At 36.7% G+C, this 18909-nt stretch overlaps 1 protein-coding gene across 1 annotated transcript in view; it reads right to left on the minus strand.

Annotated features, from left to right (window-relative positions):
• The window catches only part of ZNF385B (zinc finger protein 385B), a 159260-nt gene extending 150743 nt beyond the window's left edge, over positions 1-8517 (minus strand). The window contains exon 1 of the mRNA XM_070359154.1: positions 8450-8517. The gene's annotated coding sequence lies outside the window, so the exon portion shown is untranslated. The remainder of the gene's footprint in view (positions 1-8449) is intronic.
• Between the last annotated feature and the right edge of the window lie 10392 nt (positions 8518-18909).

Below are 18909 nucleotides of genomic sequence, written 5' to 3' on the forward strand. Positions count from 1 at the left end.
ATGTTATTAAAATGGCCATACTAAGCAAAGCACTTCCAGATGTACAAGCTGGATTTAGAAAAGGCATAGGAGCCAGAGATCAAATTGCCAACATCCTCTGGATCATAGAAAAAGCAATAGAATTCCAGAAAAACATTTACTTCTTCATTGACTACGCTAAAGCCTTTGACTGTGTGGATCAGAGCAAACTGTGGAAAATTCTTAAAGAAATAGGAATTCCAGACCATCTTACCTGCCCCCTGAGAAATCTGTATGCAGGTCAAGAAGCAAGTTAGAACAGGACATGGAACAACAGACTGGTTCCAAATCGGGAAAGGGGTAGGTCAAGGCTGTATATTGTCACTCTGCTTATTTAACCTATATGCAGAGCACATCATGCAAAATGCCAGGCTGGATGAAGCACAAGCTGAAATAAAGACTGCCAGGAGAAATATCAATGTATACCTGTGGTGGATTCATTTTGATATTTGGCAAAACTAATACAATTATGTAAAGTTAAAAATAAAATAAAATTAAAAAAAATATCAATAACTTCAGCTATGCAGATGATGCCACCCTTATGGTAGAAAGCAAAGAAGAATTAAAGAGCCTCTTGATGAAGGTGAAAGAGGAGAGTGAAAAGTTGGCCTAAAACTCAACATTCAAAAAATGAAGATCATGGCATCTGGTCCCATCACTTCATGGCAAATAGATGGGGAAGCAATGGAAAGAGTGACAGACTTCCTTTGGCTCCAAAATCACTGTGGACAGTGACTGCAGCCATGAAATTAAAAGGCACTCACTCCTTGGAAGAAAAGCAACGTCAAATCTTGACAGCATATTAAAAAGCAGAGATATTACTTTGCCAACGAAGCTCCATCTAGTCAAAACTATGGTTTTTCCAGTAGTCATGTATGGATGTGAGAGCTCGACAATAAAAAAGGCTGAGCACCAAAGAATTGATGCCTTCAAACTCTGGTGCTGGAGAAGACACTTGAGAGTTCCTTGGACAGCAAGGAGATCAAACCAGTCAATCATAAAGGAAATCAACCCTGAATATTCACTGGAAGGACTGATGCTGAGGCTGAAACGCCAATACTTTGGCCACCTCATGTGAAGAGTTGACTCATTGGAAAAGACCCTGATGCTGGGAGGGATTGGGGGCCGGAGGAGAAGGGGACGACAGAGGATGAGATGGCTGGATGGCATCACCGATTCAATGCACATGAGTTTGGGTGAACTCAGGGAGTTGGTGATGGACAGGGAGGCCTGGCGTTCTGTGATTCATAGGGTCGCAGAGTCGGACACAACTGAGCGAGTGAACTGAACTGAACTGAAACTAGAGCTCTCAGCATTATACTGGGACACCATCTCATCTGTTTAAAAAGTAGGTACCCAGGGCCCAACTTTATAGGTTTCTACCTTTACTGAACCATGTTTTAATACCAAATATTTGAGTAATTATTTGATGAGAAAATGGTACTTTCAGATTGAGGGAGGAAAGTGAGACAATTTAAAAGTGATGTATTCTTTCTCATTTTCTTTCCTACTCTCTGCCCCTTCTACCTGGTTGATCAGTTAACATCATTTACGTATTTTTAAAGCGTTCAGAATCCCTAAGTACATACCAGCTGAATAAAAATTAAGGATTACCCTCATTCTTCTTATTGACAGAAGAAGAATTTGTCTTAGATTAAGAATTTTCTGTAAGTACTTCATACTAAAATAATCGAGTAGTTTGAAATTGTTTTGTTTGTATTCACTAAATAAATTCTAGACTTCCTTGGAATTATATGATTACATTTCCTTATATGAGGAAACTAAGTTTGTATTAGATGACAACTTTTTTCTAAGTGGCCATGAAAATAACTAGCTTGTCCTTTTCATTCATGATCACAAACAAAACAGAACATTTAACTGGTGAATATGTTTTATTTGGAATGCTTTAATAGTTTCTTAGTATGTAACATTAATATGTAAAGGCCCTAAAGAGCCCATTAAAACTCTGCACAACAAGCTGCATTTTAATAATGCAGAGATGATGTGAGATGAAAGCCAATTTCTGCCATTTAGGTAACATTAGCAAAAAACAATTTCCTGAAAGAGCTGAAGCTTATAAGTAAGACACTTAAAATGAACATGTTCTACAGATGGCAGAACTTAACATTGGCCCCAAAAGCACAGGAAAAAGAGAAGATTAAAAAAGATTCCTTCCAAACCCAGCTTTTCTTTCAAGTCTTCTGCTCAGAAGAGGATCAAGGGTACTAATGAATATTCAATGTCTAGTTTCTTCTAATAATAAATTCCATTTCTAAATCTATTAATATGAAGTAAAGCAAACTTGCCCTATATTTAGTTTCTCTCAAAAGATAAAGTGGTCTTGCATATCCCTTTGGGAGCTGGTAGGGCTTGAACACGATAAGACTTGACTTTCTGGTGGTGGTGGTTTAGTTGCTAAGCTGTGTCCAAGTCTTGCTACCCCATGGACAGTAGCCTGCCAGGCTCCTCTGTCCATGGGATTCTCCAGGCAAGAATACTGGAGTAGGTTGCCATTTCCTTCTCTAGGGGATCTTCCTGAACCAAGAATCGAAACTGGGTCTCCTGCATTGCAGGCAGATTCTTCACCAACTGAGCTGTGAGGGAAGCCCTGACTTTCTGGGGTGAGGTCAAAAGCTGGGTGCCATTTTCTCAATGCCCATCTCTAACCACCATTGGAAAGGTGAGCACTTTGCAGCCCCTTTTCTTTGGATCCACAATGCTTCTGATTTAAATCAGAAATCTTGTTCTGTTTGAGCAAATTTTCATTTCAAAGAGGCAGAATGAATAAGGAAGATGGTTTTTCTCATCTCTGTATTGAACATCCCACAAGTTGAGACCCAGTCCTGCCATCATTCCTCATGCATGTAGAGATAAGAGGTGGGATCTGAGTTCTGTCAGACTTACCCACCATGATTCCTAAAATCATCTTCCAATTTAGTCTCTCTCTCTTGGGAAGGAGCCTGAGGGCATGAAAACCACTCATTCATCACCTGCCACACCAGTGAGTCTTTGAGCAGACATCCTGGGCTGGCATAATTTGCTTGACAGCTCTGAGTTCAACATGCCTAGTGCCTGAAGCCTCTTTTCTTTTCCATATAAATGTTATAGCGCACTGTCCTTTCTGTACATGGATGATGTTCCTGACCCACCATCAATGGTGGTGAATCTGAACAGCAAAATGTGATGATACAGTAGGGCTGAGCTTGAGGGGTAGACAAAGAAGGAAAACGTCACAAAATGACAGAAACTCTTGAAAAACCCTATCTAGCATCTCAGAGAAAGCTCTGCATTAGTCTGCACTTCAGGATTTTAGAACTCCCCACTTTCAGCCACTCTGGTATATTTTTCGTATTTTGGATTAGCTTTCAGGCAAACTCCTATTATCTAAAACGATTTCATATGTTGACTGGCACACCCTATATTTAAGGGACAAAGTAGCATTAAATAATAATCATACTCAAACACTTTGGGGAAAATTAAGGAAGACATGTCAGCTCTAATTTTGAATTTTCTTGTTACTTGTTAGTTTGCTCTTCAGTCTTAATGCCAGGAGGGAATAAAAACTATCATTACTCTCGAATTGCTCAATGGCTTACACGAAGTGAACAGTGGGCTTGAGTCTGCTCTAACTGTGTTAATTTCTACTTGTATTAGCAGACAGCCCAGCACTGAATGACCCAGCTTCCAGTTCATTCTTCCATCAAATCCAAAGAAGTCAGAGTTGCCCAAATACACACATTCCACAGGGAAAAGAGACCAGTAAAGAAGAGAAGATGAAAGAGAGAGAGAGCATGTGTACATTTCTAAAGTGGGCTAAATGGGAGGCGGTATTGGCACTTCTTTAATCCATAGCAATTTCCTGCACTCCAGAAAAGGGAAAGAAATAGCAGTTCTCTTCCACCCCAATTAAAGTCCAGATTACATGTCTATTTCCTATCTGTTTATTTCCACTGAAACTGAATCTGATACATGAAGAATGTTTTCTATAGGGTCCAAGAATTTAGAAATAATTGACCAAGCCTTACTCTACCTTACTAGCTCCATGAACACACAGGAAAATGTCACTGAGACATCATCAGTTTAATCACTGGAATACAAGCAAGTTTAGAAGTGTGAGACTGTCCTATGTCAGTGATAGGAATTGATTCCTATGGAAACCTATGTAACAGGCCAATTTGGGAAAAAACAACAAAAAAATAGATGTTACTGTGATATAAATATTTATTGCTAGTGTTGATCTGCTGATTTTTCTTTTGGGAGGCAGATAAAATATAGTCAGATATCTAATTCAAGATTCATTAAACTTTCACCATAAGGACAAAAGTTCTAAAAAGGGGAAATGTAGACTAGTATAGCAGAAAGCACCTGTTTAAAAAGGGCTGGGTTAACTTCCTTGCTATAGAATCTGTGTGTGACCCTAGAGAAGTCACCTAAACTTCCTCTAAACAGGGAAACTAATATCTACATCAGTAGTTGATGCCATATTCCAGGGTTGTCAGAACTGAGTGAGAGAGGGAACAGACTCTGAGGACAGACAGCTGGGGTTTGAACACAAGCTTCACAGCCTCAGGAGAGTCTGGCAAATGAATGAATCTGTGTTTCAGGTCTCTCATTTGTAAGATGGGGATTATGTTAGGATTTATTAATATTTCATGATATAATATGAGACAATGTATCCATGGGTGTTTAGCGCAAAGCCTGGCATCTGAGACTTCTACCTGCATCCATTTACTTGTTTTATCTGTGACTGTTGTTGCTATTATTATCACAATTATTTTTCCATCCAGAATGTGGTAGTGCTCAATAAATAGTAGCTTTATTTCTCCTTTTAAAATCCTCTTTCTGGCCCCTTTGAAGAATTTTACATGGTTACCACTACATAAATATCATTTGATGGTTTCAGCTTTCACTTTAGACACATGCTTTACCAGACACACACACTTGTGATGACTGATGGTAACCACAAACCTAGAAAGTAAAGGTTTACTGAGACTTTGGAGAGTTTCTAATTATCCAGCTACTTATTGCAAAGATAAAACATCTCAGTCCCAAAGTGGCTCATTCCTCACAAGAAACAATCTATGAATATATACTTTATATATTTAATATTTCAATATAAATTATACCTATATATACAAACACATATATATCTATATATATTCAAGCTCTTAGAAACTCTTTTTGTAATCATATGAATTTTTTATGCTAGTATTTTTTTATTCTTTTCACTGTATATTTCCTATTTGTTCCATATAATTAAAACTGCTCACTCAGTCCTTTCTGTATTATCTGTATAGTGTAGCTCTAAAATGAAATTTCTTCAGCTTCCCTGTGGTTCTTGGATTAAGGAAAAATGAGAACATTTCTATTAGAAGATGTTTTACTTTGAGTAGAACATACTTTTGTTGTCTAGGAAAATACAGACTACAATTAAAGTGCTTAGAGGGACATGGCTCTCAAGCAAGCAAATAAAACCCGATGGGATTCAGGGGATTGGGCTGGCTAATGCTTTTCCTACAAACCTTCTTAAAAGACTTTGTATAATGATCATCCCTAGAAAGTTGCTCCCCTAGTGAACCTTTAACTTAATCCCTTCTAAGCTGGGTTAATTTCTTAGAAGCACCTCAAGACTGTTCCACCCAATGGTGACCTCAGCACCTGCTATGGCTTCAGAGTAGAGAATAAAAGCAACTGGCCCTTCTCCTTCTGCTGTGACTTGTCCGTTGTTCTGTATACTTTACACTAGGAACGTGTTCTCCTTGGGGTTAACATAGATTCTCTCTTGTCCTCGTAAATTGGACATGATGGAATGCGTTGATTGTCCTTAATAGATAAACTGAGGCACAGGCAAAGCCTTTCAGTGATTTATCAAGCATCAGAGCTGTTCGGCTGAAGCTGAGGGTCTTCCTCCAAGTCTATTCCATAAGGCCACTTGGACCCCAAGGTCCCTTCCGCTCCAGCGACTCTAAGTGTCATACAGCTTCTTTTCTTTATCCTCAGTGGAAAACAAGTCCAAGAGCCTATCTCATGCTTCATAATGAGAAAATGTAGTCATGTTAGCAGTAGTGTGGTTAGTTATTTTGAGATCACAAATTGTGTAGGAACAGTATCTTTTCAAAAATTAAATCACTGAAATCTGAGCACACTCCATTTATGAAGAATAAACAGTTATGAATGCTCTCAAAAATGAGGCAAATCTGAGGCTGGCAGATCTCTCTTTCTTTACCTGCTCTTCCCCCCTTTTTCATTTTTTTTTTTTTTTCTGGAAAACACATAGACCTTCCAGCAGTGATGTAGTTAAGAGCGCTCTACATTCTCTAGTTGTTCACACAGGCAAACATAATGTCTACTTAGAAAAAAAAAAAAAACAACCTGTTTCCTTAAATAACTGCCACTTTATTAACTCATAAGTATAGTACTGGACACTGTAATTTAATAGTCTCAGTAAGTTGGACGGCTAAAATACACAATTCAATCATAACAATCATTACACCATCTCCACATTTTTATAGGATGCTTTATTTTGGCAATAAGTATACCTCATTAAAAAAGTGAGCATGGAAGTATGACATTGCGATTAACTCCCTGTTACGCTTACAGCAGCAGCAGAACCCCACAGCAAGTTTCATCCTGGAAAAGTGCTACTATTTGGTAACTGGGGAAAAAAATACTGAATGAAAGTACACTGTAAGATTGTTGGATACTTTTTTCACATACAAAATATAAAATTCTTTGGAATTATGTTTTATTATTTCATGGTCCAGATGGGGTTGTTGCATGACATTAACAAGGTAACAAAATGTTAAACTGAAAGTATGTTGGCTCTAACTGAAAGCTGTATGTCTAAACAGCTTATGGAAGGGTTTTGGCAGTCTAATCACCAGATATTTTACTCTGCTATGTCTTCATTTTTGTTGGTAGCAGACTCTACTGCCATCTCAAAACTCCCTAAAACCTTATACTAAGTATATTGTAAGTAAACATTGTGAATCTTCAAATGGGAATACTGTCTGTTGCAACTTACATGGGGATCCTAAAATCAATTCTTTGCAGTAAGCTTTATTTATTCAACTCACCATAAATAGTTATAATTAGATGGAAAGACAAAGGAAATAACTTGTCTGGGTTCAATTAAATTTCTCCAAAATGTTACTATAAATTATGATAAAAAATGAGTTATTTGCTATTAGTAGGAATGAAAGCCCTGTCTGGGATAAGAAACATTTTCTTTAAACTATAATAAACACTGAAACATAACAAAAATAGCCTTCAAATATTATATATGACAAAGAATATTAAACTACCTGAAAAAGACACCACTCTATTAATTTTATTCTATTTGCTGTAGCATTTTAAATATTTTGCATTTAAACACTTTTTCTTCACTCCAAATTATCAGCAACAATAGTGTCCTCTAAATTTTTTTCAAATCCATGATTTCATTTTATTAAAATTCCATTTATATTTCTAAAATATAATTTCAATAAGAATTTTTGTTAGGAATATTTTTTAAAATTTTTGAAAGGAAAAATATCCTCTCATTTATTATAATTCTATAAGAACCTGGGTAGTTCAATTTTCTTGCATATAAACAAGAAAAAAGTGCTTAAATACTTGAAAACACTCCTAAAAGATGACAAAGTTCTGTAGAGTACACAGAGACCCCAGTGCCAAGGAAGGCAACTCCGTCCTTGCTGTTATTAATAACTTGGTTCTACCAAAATTTCAACTATTAAGTTCATACATTTTTATATACCATCATTTAGCCCAGCTTAGTTACAGCTAGGGTGACTATGTAATTTACCATTTAAACCAGGAGAGTTTTGAGAATGAAAGGAGAGGCTATTAATAGGCATAGACTGGGACTGTCCTAAGCGAACTGGGATAAATGATCACCTTAGTTATAGCAATCTTCCTTCAAAATCTTTCTAATATTATTAAGTTAAAGAGCACATGTGTAGTTGTCATATTCTCCAAATATAATTTCCACTACCAGGTCATATAAGTGATGATGGGAAAGGGAGGGGTGGAAGTAAAACAACCAGATGTATTTCAACTTTGAAAAGAAAAAGCTGGCAAAAAGGGACAAAAAGACCAAAGAAAATAAGACCATTTACTAGAAGAAAGTAAAGGTTAAAAAAAGTCACTTTGCTGCTTGAGAGACTTACTTATTTTCTTTTGAGCCCTTTGCCTACTAGTATAGGTTAGTAATTTGTTTAATTTATTATTGTTATTAAGCAATTCTAATTTCAACTTCGTTTGGCAGTAGCACAGATAAATCTGAATAAATATTAGACTAAGAGGTGGTTAATTGTCAGGTTTAATTAATGAACAGAGCTCAAAGCTATTGTAAAGGGTCCGCCACTCTCCAATGGCAGCTCTGCTCACTTAGTCATTGTTATCTCATCAACATACACGTTATCATACCTACTTTTTTTGTATATGGTACAGCAGGGAAGAGATTGTTCACCACCACTGGCTTCTAAGTCTTCTTTGTGACTGCCCACATCTAAGCCCCAATGTTCTGAGTGTAAGTCACAGAAGATAATATCCTAAAATATGACTTGAGCCAGCTACTGGCACTTGGCCTACGGTTGATTCAGTTACTAAAACTACCATCATTGCTGCAAGCCCATTGTAAGCTGATGTTATTTTTGACATTAGTATTTTTTGATGTTATTTTTGACATTACTATTTTTGACATTACTATTTTTGACATTATTTTGAGCTAGTTCAGATAAAGAGGAGGTGCGATGCCAAAACATGCTTGTTAAGTAGCACTCTCATCTCAGGACAACAATATTTTATTCAAACCGTGATACAAAGCCCTTGTCTGAAGTGATAAAGGTGAACTCTTACTATAAGTTAGAAATGACTCACAGACTGCAGATTTATGATATCACAATAAAACAAATTTTATACAAGCATAAAATAAATGTCAATGAAAAATAATAACCTGATTTTTACCTTCATTTAGCGTTAATCACTAAACAGAGAACTTATACTGTAAAAGTAAAAACTATCATTTAAAAAAATTTAAATCTGAAATTAGGACAGTTCAAAGGAAAAATCATCCTTTAACTATCTGATCTATGTTACTACTTTCAAAACAAAGAATTTGGCTTTTTTAAGTAAAAAAGCTTTCCTCGGCCTTTTTAGTTTAAATAGTTAAGCCTCTGTGTGGGAAACTGTGGGCTGTGTAAACTTCCTTTATTCCGTCCTAGAAAGCTTAAAAACTGCATTTCTATAGAAACCATATAGATAGTACAGCATTTAAAAGACATTTCCAGAGCAAATCTTTTGTAAACAGTTTAGGAGTATACATAAAATCTCTAGGAACCATTTTTCCTCTCTTTTGAACTATATGAGCTAAACTCTTTAGAATTTTTTAGAGAATCTAGTGATTAATATCTGTATTAGTTTCTATTGCTACATACCAAATTATCAACAAACTTATGGGCTTAGAACAACACTTATTTATTATCTCATGGTTCCACAGGTAAGAAGTTTGCATGAGCTTGACTGGATTCTGTGCTTGGGATCTGACAAGGCCAGAATCAAGATGTAGTTTCTTATCTAGAAGCTCTTATCTAGAAGCTCTCAGTTCTGGTACCTGGATTACTGGTTCTGCCCTCTGAGTCATCCTGCCTTTTTCATGAACAGTAGCATATGTGTGCAACTGTAGTCTAATGAACCTACTTCCTATAGGTAGAAATTTGGAGTCCAATAGCCTCTTTTCATTTTGTACTCTCTTGTTTCTTTCCATGCAAATTGGTAGTGTCTCTGCTGATATAATTTTCTTAAGAAAGTTGTGGATTTCTTGTGGATGGCACAGCAATACTCTCCATTAGAAAGAAGCTACATTCACAACATTTTTTTGAGATAATCCTTTCTCTATCTTTGGCTCTTGTTGAGATGACTGAGGGCCAAAGAGATTTCTAGAAGATCTCTAATTTAACTGATATATAATGTTAATCTCTTATGACTGAACACTCTGATCTCTTAATCTTTCAAAGGTTACAGCAAAGATGGTTGTATATGGTGGTAGAGCCATACCTTTGGCCTTTTTTTTTTTTAAAATATGCCATACTTTCAGAGGTAATCTCTTAATTTTAGTATTTTTTTTTTCATCTGAATAGGATGAGAAGATCCCAAATTATCATACCCTGGTTCCTTTTTAAGTTCTTCTTTCAACTTATATCTCTCTTCTTGCATTTTGCTTTAATCAGCAAGAAGCAGGGCACATCTTCAACATTTTGCTCAGAATTCTCCTTAATAAGATATACCTACTCACCTTTTACAAGTTTTTAATATAACTGAAGGGCACAATTCCATTGAGCTTTGCCATTATATATCAAAGGTCTCCTGTCTTCTAGTTTCCAATAATATGTTCTCACTTCCTACTGTACCCCCACTAGCAACATGTTCAAAGTCCATATTTCTAAGAGTCTGTTCAAGGCAATCTAAGATTTTTCTACCATGTTCCTCAAAATTCTTCCAACCTCCAGCCACTTCCTTATTCCAATTCCATTTCTACATTTTCATTTAATTGTAATGGCAGTACCCCATTTCCAGGTATCTAATCTATCCCTTTGTACTAAGTCGCTTCAGTCGTGTCTGACTCTTTGCAACCCTATGGACTGTAGCCTGCCAGGTTCCTCTGTCCATGGGATTCTCCAGGCAAGAACACTGGAGTGGATTTTTATACCCTCTTCCAGGGGATATTCCTGACCCAGGAATTGAACTCACATCTCTTAGGTCTCCTGCATTGGCAGGCAGGTTCTTTATCACTAGAGCCACCCAGGAAAACCTAATCTATCCTTTCAGAAAGATCCTATTTCCCTTGGTTTTTGTTCTTGACTTTTCTTGGTTCTTGTGTTTTTAACCACATCTGGTACTTAGTATTTTTATTGTGGGTTCAGTGCATCATCTTATCTTAAACACACAGCAACACTAACATGGTTCAGTAGTAGTATCTATAAAGTATGTACTACTATGCTTGTATTTTACAGATAAAATGTATACATTAGCACCTATGTTGGATATGGGCATGGCTTAATATGATGCTGATGACAGAAAATGCAACATCGATCTGTATCCTTCACAGTTATCTCGCAAAAGTCAGTACAATACTCTTGAAAATAAGCTTCTATTAGCCTTTCATGTTCCCTCCATTACTTTTCCTTTGGCCACATCATCTCAGCTTATCACACAACTAATATAAAGCTATTTTTGTGCCAGTCTTTCATGGGTCCTCTTGATAAAATCTAAATTCCAACAGCTTGGGCACACTGAAATTTTTCATTAAAAAAATCTTTGTTTTTTTTTTTAATAAATTTTTAAAAATATTATGTTTGTGTCTTACAGTTAGGGGAAAAACTAGATAACATTATTGCTTCATAAGCCTTTTAAAATATTTATGCATTTATTTGGCGTGCTAGGTGTTAGTTGCGGCACTAAGGATCTTCATTGCAGCCTGTGGGAGCTGCAGTTGTGGCATGCGAACCCCAAGTTGCAGCATGTACAACCCAGTTCCTGGACCAGGGATTGAACCTGAGCCTCCTGCATTGGGAGCCTGGAATCTTAGCCACTAGACTATCAGGGAAGTCCCCCATGAGCCTTTGTTTCTTGATTTGACCAGCAAGTTCTAAATTTAAGTATCCTGATACAAAGAATTCAACAAGTACAAAACCCTTTGAAAAAATTAATTCAACTTTTCACAGTGTGAAAAGGTAAAAATCATCTTCACTAGAGCTCAAGCACTGAAAATGTCAGTACGAAGAGAGAATCTTAAAAAAAGATCCAAGTTAGTAAAAGAAAGAGTTCTAATGTAGTTGCCATGGTAACTGCAGTATTACCCTGTTGCAAACTAGTATGTGGTTAGTAAAGTGCTTCTGTATTAGACTGTATTAGATTCTTTGGGATGGAAGGTATTCTATAAATCTAAATTATAAGAACTCAAAATAATATCAGTAAATCTTAAAATGTTTTCAAGAAGATATCTTAAAAATATAACAAAATCTAAAATCCATTACCATGAGCTTGTTTTCTTGACATGCCTGCAACTAACTCAACTGCCTCCTCTGCCATGACTGACTCACCTGTTCCTGGTGATGCCACCCTGGGTACAGTACTGGCTGATTTTTTTCATGAGAGATGCCAACAGTTGTTATACTATGGAGCGCATGATATTACACATTACCATAGTTTTGAATTTGGTTTGTAAAAATAGCTTCAAGTTGTAATAAACGCCATAATGAATTCCATGTACTTAAGGCTCTGTCTGCATAATAACTGGTATCTTCTAATATTGAGCTGTTTGGCACTTTGAAAAACTAGGCTTAGAATTAGTGTTCATCCTTCTAAAAAGAGTTTATTAATTCTTATGGTTCACAATGTTTATTTTGAAAAAAAAAAAAGACATAGATATAAGCAGGGCTTCCCTGATGGCTTAGCAATAAAGAATCTGCTGGCGATGCAGGAGATAGAAGATACACAGGTTTGATCCCTGGGTAGTAATGATCCCCTGGAGGAGGAAATGGCAACTCCTCCGATATTCTTGCCTGGAAAATTCCATGGATAGAGAAACTTGGAGGGCTATAGTCCAAAGGGTTGCAAAGAGACAAGAATCAGTGAGTGAGCACACATTGCTATAAGGAACAGATTTTTATGTTAAATGCCTTTAGTATTTAGAATGTAAAGAAGGAAATGATTCCTGAGGATACTGTTGTGAAGAATTCTAAAAGATATGAGGAATCATTGTTTATCTGGATTATGGGGAAGCACATTATTTGACAAAAGGTAGAAAGTAAATGAGTAAAAGAATGTTTTAATAATTGTATTAGCAACTACTGTGCATGTGTGTGTTGACAGATAACAAAACACCTCCAAAGGAATGAACAGGTATTTAGACCTTTTGAGTAACAGATGGTATTTGACTTTTCCAACCAACCGCCTAGCTATTACATGTCTATCTTCTATAGAATCTCTTGAGTGATCTAATTACTGGTAAACTGGTTTGTGGTTCAAAAATACTCACTTTATAAATTGAGAAACTGAGCTCCAGAAAGGTTAAGGGATTCGCTCAAAACTATGCTATTTCAAAGCTGAGACTAAACTCAGATTTTCTGATTTAAAAAAACCTAAGGTATTCACTCCTTCATATATCTTAGTGCCAAGTACATGTGGATGGAAAGTATTTAAAATAACAAAAATTAATAGCAATGAAATGAGAATTCCTGATAAGCTTATATTACATGCTGTCATATCAAAGACAGAACATCCAGATGTTTGATTTCAACTAATAGGTAAAATTTCTTAGTCGCAGCTAAACAAATGGGCAGAACTCAGAGCAATTCTTTTTAAACTTCTCTACCTAGTATTTTCCCCAAATAATTAAAAAATAGGAATACTTTTTATAGTTTTGTATGGAACTGTTTCCTACCTAAACTTTCTTTTCTGTTAAAATACCTCCATTAAAGGAGATTCTATATTATTTAAATATTATGGCATTACATGTCAGTATAGTATTTTCTCCAAACTGGGTATCCAATAACTACTTTGGATGATAAAATCAACTCCGTTATTAAACCACAAACTACTATCCAGGTAGTGATTAAATCAACCACAGGATTCAGCAAAGTGGCCTCTTTGGAAATTTAAATACCATTCTGAAGACTGATAGCAGCTGTTTGATGACTCAGTAAAAAAAAAAGAGTAAATGATGGTGATTCAGGAAGAAATTCCTGCTATCATCACAGATAAACACCCTTCTCCTAGCCTCACAGCCTGTGAGAGAAGTTCTGACCTGGTCTGTCTAAGCAGATTCCTCATGGTATGTGGACTGCCTGACCTCTTTGAATAACGGGAAGCATCAGAAAATGTCTCCGCTGACCTGTATCTCAGTCTCACGTTTGTTGTGCTGTTTGCTGGTTCATTAGAAACCTTAAGTGAAAACAATTCTAAACAGAATCTGTCTTCATTTGTGCCAATCTTCCAGCCTAGAGCAGATTTATTGCAAGACCCAGCCACTGTCACTAATGAATGCCTTCCAACCTAAGGGTCAAGAAATAACAGATCCAGTCTGAACTCTAATACTGATCTCAAGAAAGAAACTAACTCCACATCTCAGAAACCAAACACAGCACTTGAAAACTAAGTGGCATTTCTTTAAAATACTATTTTAATATGAAATTAAAGAAAAGTCAACCAGAGGACATTTTAAAATGTTCTAATCAAAGAAGTACTGCATAGCTTCCTTAGGTAGCTACTCCGAATGAGAAAAATATTTATCTGAATATGGGAGTCTGGTGAATTATGTATCTATTTCTATATCTTTTAGATCAAACATTTCCTCTCTCAAATCTTTGCCCAGGAATACTCCTTTAAATTGAAAGCATCAGTAACATAATTTTTTATGTTGGTTCTACAAAGGGGCTACTGCTGCTGCTGCTAAGTCGCTTCAGTCGTGTCCGACTCTGTGCGACCCCATAGATGGCAGCCCACCAGGCTCCCCCGTCCCTGGGATTCTCCAGGCGAGAACACTGGAGTGGGTTGCCATTTCCTTCTCCAATGCATGAAAGTGAAAAGTGAAAGGGAAGTCACTCAGGTGTGTCCGACTGTTCTCGACCCCATGGACTGTGGCCCACCAGGCTCCTCCGTCCATGGGATTTTCCAGGCAAGAGTGCTGGAGTGGGGTGCCATCGCCTTCTCCTACAAAGGGGCAGAGCCATTTAAATTGCTTAACTAAAGTGACTATCTTGCATTTCTTGTTTTGTAGGATGCTGCTTGTTTTTATAGCAATCTTGACGACTACACCAGGAGATACTTTAAGGCAAGAACCAATCTTGTATTATTTCTTTTTCTTCCTCCATCACTGAAACCAGCATGTGGAGAATGCCCAACAAAAGTTTTCAGAATTATACCACTCTCATAGAAAAGACCCATATTCCATTTAGGGAAAATGTTTCCAACTTTCACTTTCCCTACATAATAACAGCAGTTAAACTCCCATTGGAGAAGGAAATGGTGAAGTGCAGCTAAGTTTCTCAAAAGATTCATGACAGTATGTGGATAGAAAGAAAAAAAAATAAATGACAAGGTGAAGGTAAATTATAAACATAGCCATTCTTGGATGAACGAAGGCATATAACCCACTTGGGTATTCCAGTCAGCACCATTTTCTTTGAATACACAAGATAAAATGGCACAGTGTTACGGTCCTTTGAGAGCATTAGAGATTCTGGGCATAATCCTTTGGCAACATTTAGAAACTACATTTAAGTTTGGGGATGCTGCCAGCTCATTTGATAACTGTGTGCTGAGGAAGGGTTAGGTTTCAGTCTGGATAAAGCAAGAAAAAGATTTTGAAGTTCACTAAGTAAATTCTGAAACTATCCCAAAGCAATAATAAAATATTCATTTCATGTATAAAATTCTTGGTTATTATCTAGGATGGCCATTTTTAAGCCTTTATGAAACTAGATAACAGGTATGGAATAAACAATTTTCTGACTTCTAACATAAGTTGTACACAAAGTTTCTAAATCTATGTATGACAACAGTTTTATATTGTTGATTCTGTTTTTTTAAAAGCTCTGGCATTATGTAAAAAAAAGAATCTGATGTAGAAATGTAATTTTGCCTTGTGTCTAAGTGAGTTGAAGAATCTTCTTTCAAACTCACATTCACCATTTGAATTTATGACATAGTTATGACAGATGTGCATAATTCTGAGTTACTTGAAATGTTGTATTAATTGAAATACATCCATTACGAATGTTTCTTGGGATCAGTTGCTACAAGGTCCCTTAGAATCAACAGAGCCATCAATATTGTTATACTAAAATGTCAAAATCAAAAGAAAAAAGTTTTAAAATATCTTTTCTCCCAAATATGCTATTAGGACAATTTGCTTTTTCATTATCTATTTCTCCATTTAAAGCTGTGAACTGCTATATCTGTTATGATGACAAGATCCAAGGAGTCAATAAGAAACAGATTGCTGGGCAGGATCAAAATGATTCCCATTTTTACCACTTTCTTTTTTACCTACAATTCTCATCACATTGATGAGAGGTATACATAAAGTCTATAGCAACAAATAAAACTAAATGTCTCTTTACAGTAAGTTCTAAAACAAAGAAGAAATATAACACAAATATTGTATATAAGGATTTATAGGATTACTGACCACTGACATACTGCCTAGGCTCACTTTAGTAGTACTTATTTTATTTTGTAAACTGTCTGAAACTTCATTAGGAAACATCCTGAGAAGATATTTATGCAATACTTAAAAGTGTCCACTAATAAAATGAGCAATTAGGATCACGCCATTTTTATGTGTTTATTTTTAAGACATTGAAGAATTATGTATTCAGTCTCATTAGCCAAAATAAAACATGCAAGCTTTTTAATATTTTTTAAAAGTGTTACAATAATTATAAATATTCTACTTAGCAAATCACCTGGCTACCAACTTGGACTTGCAATTTTAAATGTTAGAATACATTTCTCTTTTAGCCCACCTAGTTGTAAATTAAATTTTTTGCCTTCTCTATAATGGTAACTACTCTGCAATTTTTCAAGAGAAAATATCATACATATTGCCAATATATGAGAGTCTGGAAAACCAGAATTATTTTTCAACTGGAGTGTCATTATTTTCTTAATGGAAGTTATCATAATTCAAATGTTATATTAGAGAACAAAATCTTGATATTATGACATAAATTACATATTTGGAAAATTCATGTATTGCTAATAGGAATGTCTTAAGCAATAACTCATTAAATAAGTTTATTTTGCTATTTAATTTTCCTCATTATTTTTAAAATTCTTTATTTTAAAGATGCCAAAATTTTCCTTAACTACCTCTAAAGATCCATGTGATTCCTTCAGTTCAGTTCAGTCGCTCAGTCGTGTCCAACTCTTTGCGACCCCATGAATCGCAGCACGCCAGGCCTCCCTGTCCATCACCAACTCCCGGAGTTCATTGAGACTCACGTCCATCGAGTCCATGATGCCATCCAGCCATCTCATCCTCTGTCGTCCCCTTCTCCTCCTGCCCCCAATCCTTCCCAGCATCAGAGTCTTTTCCAATGAGTCAACTCTTTGCATGAGGTGGCCAAAGGACTGGAGTTTCAGCTTTAGCATCATTCCTTCCAAAGAAATCCCAGGGCTGATCTTCAGAATTCCTTAGGTATCTTCAAATTAATTTGATATTAAATAATATAATTCTTACTATTTAATTTACTTCCTCATGGATTTGGATTGCTAGAAAATTGATTGGGCTTTAGCTAATAGCATTGCCAGGCCAAAAAAGAACAAATGAGCATTGGTTCAGGAGTAAAACAATTGTGGATTCAGGTTTGGTTCTGCACCTTTTGATCTGTATAGCCTTAGACACATGAGTCTATCTAAGCTACAATTTCCTCACCTACACATTGAATTCAATAATACTGCCCACCTTTATCGGGCGGTATTGAGGATTAAATGAGACAATGTGCCCTAAACTGTCAACCCAGGGCTTAAGAGAGTGCTCTTAAGCACATACTCTGTATGTGTTAGCTGATGTTAGTACAATCTTCCAAAGCAACCTCCTAAAACAATCTGGGTATGCTGCAGTCTAGTTCAAAGTTTGTTGTTGTTTAGTAGCTAAGTCGGAGAAGGCAATGGCAACCCACTCCAGTATTCTTGCCTGGAGAATCCTGTGGACAGAGGAGCCTGGTGGGCTGCTGTCCATGGGGTCACACAGAGTCAGACACAACTGAAGCGACTTAGCATGCATGCATGCATGCATTGGAGAAGGAAATGGCAACCCACTCCAGTATTCTTGCCTGGAGAATCCTGTGGACAGAGGAGCCTGGTGGGCTGCTGTCCATGGGGTCACACAGAGTCAGACACAACTGAAGCGACTTAGCATGCATGCATGCATGCATTGGAGAAGGAAATGGCAACCCACTCCAGTATTCTTGCTTGGAGAATCCTAGGGACAGAGGAGCCTGGCGGGCTGCTGTCTATGGGGTTGCACAGAGTCGGACATGACTGAAGTGACGCAGCAGCAGCAGCAGCAGCAGTAGCTAAGTCGTGTCCAGCTCTTTTGCAACCCCATGGACTACAGCTCACCAGGCTCCTCTGTCCACGGGATTTTCCAGGCAAGAATACTGGAGTGGGGTGCCTTTTTCTTCTTCAAGGGATCTTCCTGACCCAAGGATCAAACCTGTGTCTCCTACATTGGCAGGTGAATTCTTTACCACTGAGCCACCAGGGAAGCCCACAGATCAAAGTATAAGCATTGGTAAATCCTATATCTTTTATTTAAAAAAAATTTTTTCTAGGGTCTCAATTTTTCTAAAGAAAAAGATTTTTTCCATTCCAACATAATGCAATGGCCAAGGACCTTAGAACAACAATATTATTTTATAATGTTCAGTGTGCCATGGTTAAGACATAGTGTAATAATACTGCCTATTTTTATGGCACTTTTTAGTACTCAACGTGTTATCTCATACATTATCTCATGTGACTGTAAGCAACAATCCCATGAAGGAGGCCAAGTAAAGGCGGGGTGACAGCAATTGGTTACTTGGGAAAGCACACAGGACTATTTTCTGATGGAGCCTACTGGAGTTCAGTTCTTCTTAGTCTGGTACTTCTTCCTTACTCCCTCCCTACCTGAACTACAACAACTCTCTTTTAAAAATTCTACAATATACACCAATATTTATCAGAAGTTAAATGCAAGTCTTTCTTTAGAAAATACCTCTTTGGTAATTTGTGATCCATTTTAAAGCTGAGTCCATTCAGAACTCTTTTATTGAAAGCTTTCTCTAAGGACTGGCACTGTGGGAGATATCAATGTGAACTCACAGAGACTTTTAAGTTTAA

The sequence above is a fragment of the Bos mutus genome, chromosome 2, assembly GCF_027580195.1.
Source record: "Bos mutus isolate GX-2022 chromosome 2, NWIPB_WYAK_1.1, whole genome shotgun sequence".
In the NCBI taxonomy this organism is placed as follows: Eukaryota; Metazoa; Chordata; class Mammalia; order Artiodactyla; family Bovidae; genus Bos; species Bos mutus.